Source organism: Lissotriton vulgaris, chromosome 4_1, assembly GCF_964263255.1.
Source record: "Lissotriton vulgaris chromosome 4_1, aLisVul1.2, whole genome shotgun sequence".
Lineage (NCBI taxonomy): Eukaryota > Metazoa > Chordata > Amphibia > Caudata > Salamandridae > Lissotriton > Lissotriton vulgaris.
Genome location: NC_141691.1, coordinates 278914925 through 278927136, shown reverse-complemented (window position 1 = coordinate 278927136; position 12212 = coordinate 278914925).

The following is a 12212-nucleotide window of genomic DNA, read 5'->3' as shown; positions in this document are numbered from 1 at the left end:
CTATGTCTCTCTTTTTTCTTTTCTTCTTTTTTCTTTCTTTCTTTTTCCTATTTCCCTTTTATATTTGAAGACAGTTTCCTCATTTCTCTTTCTTTTCTTTTTCTGATCTAGATTCTCTATTTTATTCCTTGTTCAACTTTGTATCATTCTTTCACTAATGAATTTAGCTTTCTTATTGCCTTCGTAAAGTATGTTCAAGTTAAATTTAATTGGTTGCATTTTTTTCTACTTTTTATCATTTACTCAGTAAAGATTTTAGTTTTCTTATTGCTTGCATAATAACTGTTCAAGTTAATTTGATTGATTACATTTAGAGTTGTTACATGGAACATGGAAAGTTAAGGGAATAAACAATCCCATAAAAAGACAACGGGTATTAAACCATTTAGCTAAATCAAATGCCAATATAGCACTAATTTAAGAGACACATTTATCAGATGCTGAAGCGTTAAAATTGAAACGAAGTTGGGTAGGCAAAGTTTTTTCTTCTCAAGCTCTTGGTAAGAAAAACGGGGTCCCTATTCTATGTCATAAAAAATACCAGGTATCAGTCACCCATCAAGATTGTGATTCGGAAGGTCATTGCATAATAGTTAAACGGCTCATAAATCAAATACTTCAGTCCTATTTAATATTTACGTACCAGTTACTGTTGATGTTTTTTGGATCCACATCTCTGAGAAACTCTATTGGACAATGATTATATTATTTTTGTGGCAATTGTAATTAGGGTTTTGACCCTATATTAGACAGGCACTCTTCTGTTAAATTCTCCAATACTAAGATGCATTCCAAATCTCCTTCCACCATGTGGCGCAAATTCCTAGTCAACATTTGGAGGCTCTGTCACCCTGATATTTGAGAATATAGGGCCATATTATCAAGAAAGGGCGATACATTATTGCCGCTTTTATCGGCAGGGAACTGCCGCAAAAACAGCAATAATGGGCTTGATAATATGCCCTTGTGAATCCCCATAGAAGTCCAGGTTAACACCAGAACCTGGGCCTCTATGGGAATTCACAAGGGCTTATTATCAAGCCCATTATCGCCGCTTTAGCTGCAGTTTTCTGCAGATAAAAGCAGCGATAATGTATCGCCCTCTCTTGATAATATGGCCCAAAGTTTTTACTCCCCTTCTCACCACTCGCAATCCCGAATAGATTATCTTTTCTTTAGTAATTCCTTATCTCAATTAGTTTGCCATTCTGAAATTGGATCCATTTTAATATCTGCCCACGCTCCAGTTTCGGTTGATTTTGATTTGTTACCTTTTATTCCTCATTCACGTGGATGGTGTTTCAATAATACTTTATTATAAGATCCTAATTTTACAAGCCAATTCACCTCCTTTGCTTCTGAATTATTTTCCTTCAATTCTTCTCCCAATTCTTCTCCAGTTATGATCTGGGGCTCTTTTTAAGCTGCGGCTAGAGGCTTTATTATCAGAAAAAGAAATCTTTTGGAGTTAAAAACTCCCAAATGCTTGCTGAGATCAAACAACTAGAGTATACTTATTACCATTCAAGTTCTGAATCTTCATTAAAGAAACTTATCCACGCAAATCAACCACTGAAGCGGCTTATCTGTATCTTTTAAAGAGCAGTGCTCGTTATTATTGAGGTCAAAATAAAATGGGGAAATTAGTAGCCAATTACTTGAAAACAGGATGTGATCGGACTAGAATAGTCTATACCGAATAAAGCGGGTATTTCCTTATTTGACATTTTAAACAAGTTTGTTTCCTTTTATAAAACTTTATACACTCCCAAACAACAATCGTCCTCAACTAATCTTTCTACTTATTTTCAATCTATTGTCCCTCCTTCTCACAATACTGACTTTACATCTTTTGAAACGGATATTAATCTGAAATTACACAGGCAGTTTCAGTCCAAAAAAGGGGGAAAGCTCCGGGACCAGATGGATTTACTATTGAATGTTATGCGCATTTTGCTGATCTACTTCTCCCTCGACTTTTATCACTTTTTAATTATTTTATTATAGTTGGCGCTTCTTCTGGAACATTTCAAGAAGCCATGATCTGTTTAATACCCAAAGACAAAAAAGACCCTTCTCTTTGCAAAACTTATCATTCAATCTCCGTAATCAATCTTGATTATAAGATATTTGCAAATGTTCTTGGCCTTCGAATTGATCCCATTTTACTTAATCTCATCGGCCCGAGCAATCAGGTTTTATAAATGGCTGTTTATCATCTGATAACTCCAGAGACTTTTTTAATATCCTTAGTAAAGCTTCCTCTCTCTCCTACCCTATTGCAGCAATAGCGTTAGACGCAGAGAAAGCATTCGATAGAATTGGGCGAGATTTTATGTTTCAGGCGCTAAAAAGGATAGGATTTCCTCCTAAATTAATATCCCTTATTTCGTATTGTGCTCAGGTCCTAAAGCTTCTATTTTTGTGGTTAATGGGAAAATCTTGTATTATTTTTCTCTTCTTGAGGAGTGCGTCAAGGATGCCCTCTTTCTCCTCTTTTATTTATAATAGCATTAGAACCCTTTTTAACTAAAATTATACAGGACACTCATATTACCGGTTTTCATCTTGACACTCCCCATGTTAAAATGAAGATTATATTCTTTTATATTTCTCTAATCCTTCTGTGTCTATACCTTCTTTTTTAAAGCAGGTTGATACATTCTCTCAGTTATCTGGTTATCGTCTCAATTCCGATAGGTGTGAAGTTCTTCCCCTTAATGTCCTTTGTTTTAAACAAGATTTCATTTCTGCCTATTTTTCTTGGCAAACTTCCAAGATAAAAAATCTGGGTCTGTGTTTCTCTTCAAACATTCCAGAAAAACTAAAACTGAACTTTGCCCACAGCACTAAAACTATATCTGACTCTATTGGTCGCTGGCTCCCACTTTTTCTCTCCTGGTAGGGACGACTAGATTCTATTAAGATGATGCTCTCTCCTTCAGTTCTATATATTATTTCCAAGATTCCTATTAAAATTCCTGGATTTTACTTTAAAAAAATTAAATCCCTTTTAGCAAAGTTCCTTTGGAAAACAAGTCCCCCCCGAATAGCTTTGTCTACCTTGAAGGTGGGCAAAATTTCTGGTTGTCCTAAATTTCCTGATTTAAAAAAATATCATTATGCTTTTTCTTTAAAACAATCCTCCTGTTGGCTTTCTCTTGACCAAAATATACATCCTCCCATCTGGTTGACCATAAAAAAACACTCCATATCACCTTACAAATTTAAAGAATCTCTTGCTTTTACCAACAATATTTCTTCCTTTCGAATTCTCGTAAAATTCTTGCTCCATTAATACCCTCCTCTAACCCTTCGTATTCTTCGCAAGATCAACAACCCATTTGACATGATAAATTATTATGCATTAAAAATTGAACCATTTACTGGAAAATATGGAGAGATAAGGGACTACTTTGGATTTCACAATTATTGCTCAATAATACTCCTTTATCCTGTTCGGATCTTCAAACACAATTTTCTTTACCATATTCTTGTAAAACTCAATATGATCTCTTATATACTTCTCTCTCCCAATACCTTCTATCCTTACCATCATCGCCTTTTCATTCCGCCAGCTGTTCCATGTTATTTCCCTTATTATCTATTTCTTTATTATCTATTTCTTCCTCAGCTTCCTCTCTATACAAATGATTATCCTTTTTTTTCAGATAGAAACAAAACAAAGGCTGATTTGGCTTGGGAAAAAGACCATATAGAATGTTGGACACCACATGTTTGGGATAAGGTATGGCTCAAAATTCATAAAACTTCCAGAGCTGCTAACACCTCTCAAACCCTATACTTTGTTTATCAATGCCTTTTATATACTCCTGCAAAATTAGCCTCCTTCTCTACTGAATATACTTCTACTTGTTGGTCTTGCCCTGCACAAATGCTGATGTAAAACACATGCTTTTTGATTGTCCCCCTGTATACTGCTTTTTGCAATTAGTTTGGTCTCAAATTAACATTTTCGAAACAACTGTTCCCTTCTCCCGCTCTAATGTTTTTCTAGGCTCCCTATCACCTTCCTGGCCTCAATCTCCATCTAATTTTAAACTAGTAGATTTGTTATTGTGAACAGATCTTCAGGTAATCACTTCCAATTGGAAACAGGCCGACAAAGTCATATTTAGAGCATTGTGGAATGCTGTTTGTTTTCATAACAGACTTGACACCAATTACATCACTCAGTGTCCATAAAACCAGACCTTTTATGGCTCCCTATAGCCACATACTTAACTCATATCGCTTGACATGGTAATCCATCAGTTAAAACATCGGATGAAGTTAGGAAACCTCCTTGATGCAATTTTTCTCTTTAGTATGTTTTAAACAAGTTGTCAATAATTCTCCCTTAGCGGTTTTTCCTTATTATAGCTAGTTGTTTTTATCTTTTAAATTGTCTTTTATGCATACAGAAATCATCTCCATATGGTATATATTTTTTTCTCGTTTACGAATATAATATTATCAAGCTTATAACAGTGTATATATTTTCCCTTCCCTTCTTATCTCTCCCTTTCTCTTTCTCCACTTAATTATTAACTTATTGTCATGTAATTAATGGCACTTGCTGTTATTGTTGTATTTTGTTTATTTGTTCTTTGCTGTATGTAACTAAACTTAATAGTTAAATATCATGTAGCCTTTCTTTTGTTCTCAAACACCTACTTATGTTTGACTTATTAATATTTAAAAATAATGTTTGTTTTGACAGCTTGAACTGCAGTTTTTGCTCTGCGCAAGTCATGCTACAATGGCAGACCTCAAGTCATGTTTGTAGTACCACTGTAGTGCACAACTGGTGTCACAGCTCACTAGTGGCATTTAACTGCAAGGCCCTGAGTAAACTTTGTACCATATCCTAGGCACTTATAAGCATGTTAATTATCAGTATCAAATAATCTAATATTTCGGCAAAATGCCATAAAAGAAAAGAGCAGTGGTGGATAAAAAACAGTGCAAATAAATGACGGTTAGAAAATAGTAAAAATAGTAGCAGCAAGTTGATCCACAGACAGATTTAGTCAGTTCATACAGATTCAACACAATTTACAACTTACATTAGTTAAAAAATAAATACATTTCATATTAACATTTAAGAACAAGATAAAAAGACAATATGTATAATAGGCAAACCCAGCTTAAGTTCGGGCAATTAGGAGCCTGCGCTTGTGCCACATGGCAGCCAGAAATTTTGACACAGCACATACCATCGGACCAGTTGTGTCGGTTTTAAGTATTTTAAATGCCTACATACATTGTTCAAAGGCTAGATTTTTACACAGTGGAACCAGACAGTAATTCATCAGTTAAAACATCGGAGAAGTTAGGAAACCTCCTTGATGCAATTTTTCTCTTTAGTATGTTTTAAAAAAGTTGTCAATAATACTCCCTTAGCGGTTTTTCCTTATTATAACTAGTTGTTTTTATCTTTTAAATTGTCTTTTATGCATACAGAAATCATCTCCATATGTTATATATTTTTTCTCGTTTACGAATATAATAGTATCAAGCTTATAACAGTGTATATATTTTCCCTTCCCTTCTTATCTCTCCCTCTCCCTTTCTCTTTCTCCACTTTTCATAGAATGTTTTTCTTGATAATTATTAACTTATTGTCATGTAATTAATGGCACTTGCTGTTATTCTTGTATTTTGTTTATTTGTTCTTTGCTGAATAAAACTAAACTTAACATTTAAACATCATGTAGCCTTTCTTTTGTTCTCAAAGACCTACTTATGTTTGGCTTATTAATATTTAAAAATAATGTTTGTTTTGACAGCTTGAACTGCAGTTTTTGCTATGCACAAGTCATGCTACAATGGCAGACCTCAAGTCATGTTTGTAGTACCACTGTAGTGCACAACAGGTGTCACAGCTCACTAGTGGCATTTAACTGCAAGGCCCTGAGTAAACTTTGTACCATATCCCAGGCACTTATAAGCATGTTAATTATCAGTATCAAATAATCTTTATTTCGGCAAAATGCCATAAAAGAAAACAGCAGTGGTGCATAAAAAACAGTGCAAATAAATGACGGTTAGAAAATAGTAAAAATAGTAGCAGCAAGTTGAACCACAGACAGATTTAGTCGGTTCATACAGATTCACACAATTTAAAACGTACATTAGTTAAAAAATAAATAAATTTCATATTAACATTTAAGAACAAGATAAAAAGACAATATGTATAATAGGCAAACCCAGCTTAAGTTCGAACAATTAGGAGCATGCGCTTGTGCCACATGGCAGCCAGAAACTTTGAGACAGCACATACAGTCGGACCAGTTGTGTCAGTTTTAAGTATTCTAATGCCTGCATACATTGTTTAAAGGCTAGATTTTTACACAGTGGAACAAGCCAGTAATTCCTAGCCTTGCGGTACCCTGAGCAAAAAAACATCAAATGTAATTCGCTTTCAGCATCACATTCACAAGCCGGACAATTTTACGGGGCCGAGGGTGACCAGCCTCCACTGAACATATCGTTTTTTTGCTAACAGTGGGTATATATCATCAAGAAACTGCTCAAATAAATAACAATCTTTAACTTGCAGGAAGGAAGCAGTGATTGAACCAGTTTGGGGGTTAGATAGAGCAGCATTGAGTCTGTCTGCACAAAATATATACGTTAATTGTGTGCGAGACAGTCGTTTGAAGCCCTCCTCTGGGTCTAACCATAAATCAGGGATCTCTAACCTAATTATTCTTTTTTTATATAGGCAAACCAGAGAATGTTTCCTGGACCTGTAGCAATTAATATTTCCTTTAACTCCTCTCTATAGTGTATCAGCTCCGGGGTGACCCGGAGCCTACACCAGAATCTCAGGCGTTTTAGAGCTAGCTCTTCATCAATAGGGCTGATTCCCAGGTCTAGCCTTAAAGGAAGCAGTGGGGAACTGAGCGGTAGAGCTAGTAGCCCTCTTAGAAATTTGTTGTCAGTTTGACTAATTTCGGACCTGTTGCAGAAGCCTCAGAGTTCACCTCCGTACATGATGGCACTCCTCGCTTGTGTTTTGTACGGTGTAGAGCGGGAATATCGATGGCAAAATATCGAGTTACATAAATATCTCCGCAGAAATATCGACAAGAAGAAATATCGTCAACAAAAATATAGTTTGACCAGGATATCGACAGACAGGTAAGTAATATTGTTAACAATAATATAGTTGCAATAACTATCGTTTACAAAAACATAGTTAACAAAAATATCGATTTTTTAATAATTATAAGTAATTTAGTGTTTTTAATGAGTATTGTTTGTTAATTAATTATATGTTGTAGCATTTTATTAGTTATTAATGTATTTTATGCTGAATTAAGTGTTAATACTTCTGTAGCGGGTTGTGGGTTTATAGGGGAATAGGGTGGGAAGTCATTTAAAAATATTAACATAATTGATTAATTAATGTGTTAATTTAATACAAATTGTTTAATAATTATTAGTTAATTAATTTCAAATAGTTAATTGATAATTAGTTATGTTAATTAATTATGTTAATTGTTTAATTAATTTTAGGTGTGAGTAGTGGACTATTTAGGTGAAAATGTAGTGAAGTCAATAAATGTTTATTGAATAACTAATAAATAAATTAATTATAAATTAATTATAATTAAATAATTAATAATTTCAAAAGAGTAAATACATGTAAGTTTGTGATGTGGTGTTTATAAGTGTATATGGTGTGAAATCTGTCAATTAATTAATTAATTAATAATTTTGAAAATACATTAATAATCATTAATTAATTAGTAAATATTAAATGTAATTGAGTAATTAATATTAGGTGTGTAGGTGTTTGTTAATAATAATATATTTAAATGTATATATTAAATATGTTTATAATCTACATTAAAATTTATACTAAATTTGATAGATGGTTTATTATTTTTTTTTAGTACCAGCACTTTCCCTACTGTTGTACCCTGTGGAGTGGGAATAGTAATTTTTATGCCTACGCTATCCAGCGCTTTCCCTACTGTTGCACCCTCTGGAGTGGGAATAGTAATTTTTACCCCTACGCTATCCAGCGCTTTCCCTACTGTTGCACTCACTGGAGTGGGAATAGTAATTGTTACCCCTACGCTATCCAACGTTTTCCCCACTGTTGCACCCTTTGGAGTGGGAATAGTCATTTTTACCCCTACGCTATCCAACGCTTTCCCTACTGTTGCACTCTTTGGAGTGGGAATAGTAATTTTTACCCCTATGCTATCCAGCGCTTTCCCTACTGTTGCACTCACTGGAGTGGGAATAGTAATTTTTACCCCTATGCTATCCAACGCTTTCCCTACAGTTGCACCCTTTGGAGTGGGAATAGTAATTTTTACCCCTACGCTATCCAAAACTTTCCCTACTGTTGTAGTCACTGGAGTGGGAATAGTAATTTTTACCAGTACGATATCCAACGCTTTCCCCACTGTTGCACCCTTTCGAGTGGGAATAGTAATTTTTACCCCTACGCTATCCAACGCTTTCCCTACTGTTGCACCCTTTGGAGTGGGAATAGTAATTTTTACCCCTATGCTACCCAACGCTTTCCCTACTGTTGCACTCACTGGAGTGGGAATAGTAATTTTTACCCCTACGCTATCCAACGCTTTCCCTACTGTTGCACCCTTTGGAGTGGGAATAGTAATTTTTACCCCTACGCTATCCAAAGCTTTCCCTACTGTTGCACCCTTTGAAGTGGGAATAGTAATTTGTACCCCTACGCTATCCAGCCCTTTCCCTACTGTTGCACTCACTGGAGTGGGAATAGTAATTTTTACCCCTACGCTATCCAACGCTTTCCCTACAGTTGCACCCTTTGGAGTGGGAATAGTATTTTTTACCCCTACGCTATCCAGCGCTTTCCCTACTGTAGTACTCACTGGAGTGAGAATAGTAATTTTTACCCCTACGCTATCCAACGCTTTCCCTACTGTTGCACCCTCTGGAGTGGGAATAGTAATTTTTACCCCTACGCTATCCAGCGCTTTCCCTACTGTTGTACTGACTGGAGTGGGATTAGTAGTTTTCACTACTACGCTATCCAACGCTTTCCACACTGTTGCACCCTTTGGAGTGGGAATAGTAATTTTTACCCCTACGCTATCCAACGCTTTCCCTACTGTTGCACCCTTTGGAGTGGGAATAGTAATTTTTACCCCTACGCTATCCAACGCTTTCCCTACTGTTGCACTCACTGGAGTGGGAATAGTAATTTTTACCCCTACGATATCCAACTCTTTCCCTACTGTTGCACCCTTTGGAGGGGGAATAGTAATTTTTACCCCTATGTTATCCAATGTTTTCCCTACTGTTGCACCCTCTGGAGTGGGAATAGTAATTTTTACCCCTACGCTATCCAACGTTTTCCCTACTGTTGGACCCTCTGGAGTGGGAATAGTAATTTTTACCTCTACGCTATCCAGCGCTTTTCCTACTGTTGCACTGACTGGAGTGGGAATAGAAATTTTTATCCCTTCGCTATCAAATGTTTTAACTATTCATTTTTTATATTTTTATTAAATGTATGTATATTTGTTGTTATATACTTTTATGTGTTAAATATATGTATATGTACACATTTATTAAGCTTATAATGATAAAATTTAGTTAATTTTTTATAAATAGTTAAAATATAAAAGTAATGTAATGTATTTTGTTAATAATAGTTATATTTTTTAATTATTTGATGTAATTTATATTAATTAATAAAGTCGATATTTTTCACATCGATATTTATTACATCTATATTTTTGAGTCAATATTTATGTACTTACCTGTTTATGTATAGGAAGTCGATATTTTTGTCATCGATATTTATACAACTATATTTTTGTCAACTATATTTTTGTAATCGATATTTAAACACCCAACCGTTTTGTACAACTCCAATGGTGGTCCCACAGGTTTAATAGTGGACTTGTTGGATAGCCTAAGAATTCCGCCTGAGAGTTGGGCCAGTTTGAGTTGTGACTTAATCTGCTGGGGTCCCCATGTCAGATTTTCATTTATAGCGACCCCCAGATAGTCAAACGTGTTTACCCTTTCTAGCATCGTTGCCCCTAAGCTTGGATTTGGGCGTAAAGTTCTTGGTAGATTGAAGATCATAAATTTTGTTTTTGAAGTATTGATCTTCAAGCCTCCAGCGGTGCAGAATTCCTGAAAGCCATCCAATATTCGCTGAACACCCATTGGGGATTTGGAAAGCAAGAGGGTGTCGTCGGCGAACATAATCGCTGGGACCCTGTTACCTGCCAATTTTGGCACATAGTTATTCTGAATTCCAATAAGGTGCCTGATTACCCCATTGACATAGAGGCATAACAGAGTCGGCACAACTATGCAGCCCTGCCTTACCCCCCTGCCAACAGGGAATCTGGATGAGAGCATACCATTTGTCCCACATCTGACTTGGCCAAAATTGGCCTCATGCAGCCTTATCAGAATGGTCAGAAGATGAGTAGAGATACCATGGTCGAAGAGAACAGCCCAGAGTTTCCCCCAAGGTACGAGATCGAAAGCAGAACGGAGGTCAACAAACACCATGTATAGGCTGCCACCCTCTAATCTCACCGTTTTCCAGTATAGTAATTGTAAGCGGAAAATTTGGTCCACGGTGGAGGTATTCTTTCTAAACCCTGAATGGTAAAGACTAAGAATTGCTGACTCATTAATCCAGTCCTTCAACCGGACCAAGATGAGTCTTGCAAAAATCTTCTAGGGGACATCAATGAGACTGATTGGTCGGTAGTTGGAAGGGAGCAGAGGTGAGCCTTTCTTAATTATCGGCACTATCTCTGCCCAACCAAGTACATGGGACCGACATGCCACTCAGGACCGCATTAAACAATATCTGAAAGTATGGGCCTCAGATTTTAGGCTCTTGTTTAAAGAGATCCCCCAGTAATTTGTCCAACCCAGGGGCTTTCCCTGAAGCACCTTTAGAGATGGCGTTACAAACTTAAGACACCGTGAACTCAATCACATCAGTATCGGCAGACAATGCAGGAAGAAGAGCGACTGAGTCCTCGGTGTTCTCAGAAAGACCCTCCGTGGAATATAGTGCCCGATAATGACCTTCCCAGAATTCTGGACCTATATTCGAATCTATGGCTGCCTTTGGTTTAGTGCACCGGTTATTGATTATAGAACAAAATGTTAATTATATGACAGTTGGGAGTATACCCATTCAAGCAAGTTAAAAGAGCATGCAAATGCACTTTACTACTGGTTAGCAGGTGTAAAGTGCACAGATTTCTATAGCCAGCAAAACACACAGGGCAAAAATGTTGGTTAACACCAAGCAGAGGATCATCATTTCCTACAAGTGGGCTTATTTTTATAGTGTTCAAGACCCTTTGGTATTTCCATTTTTCTGAATGTTCATTCATGGATAGTATTTAGTAGCGTGCATGTAATAAATTACTTTTCCTTTTTAAGAAGAAAAAACACTGGCTGGAAAATAAAGTATAGAGTGTTGTTTGCTTTGTGCCAGCAAACCTATGTACTAGCTCTTACTGCCTCCCCTCGAGAAGTCCTTGGAATGCTCAGCTTTGCTACCTTTAGATAGCCAAGTCCTATTACTTGTGAAGGACTAACATCTTTCTCAACTAATAACACTCTTTCTTACAATGAGACACTGCTTTCTGTCAAGATATCCATCTGGGACAAGCAATATAAGCTGCTATTTTCGTATTCAGCTTTATGGGGCTTTAATGCAACACAATTTGCTACCAATATATTATGTATTTATTGGTAACATTTTAACCTTTGTTTCTCTCCTCCCTAGGCTGCATAGAAAAATGTCAGAAAAAGACCTTTGCAGCAAAAGTGTTTCCTCTTTTTTTGGATCCATTTCACAGGGGAACGAATGAAGGAAAGCAGAGGATAGAAAAGTCCCGGTTTTCAACAAGTGACCTGGAGCACGACAAAAAGGTAGAGAATAAGAGAAAGAGAGGGGTGGCTGCTAGCGGTGGAGTAGGAGAAGTGGACTCCTTGACTTCTCTAGGCAAGAAGAAAACAACAGCCCTTTTCCTTCTGTGCCCGCCAGTCCTTGAACAGCCACGAAAGGCTGCGCTATTTCGGCCGTCCTGGGACGTATATCTAAAATAATAAAGTAGGGGAACGGACTGTATTAAATTAAAGAAGTAGGGGCACGCCGTGCCCTGCCGATCCCGCCCACTTCGACCACTGGTGAGTAGTGCTATTTCTAA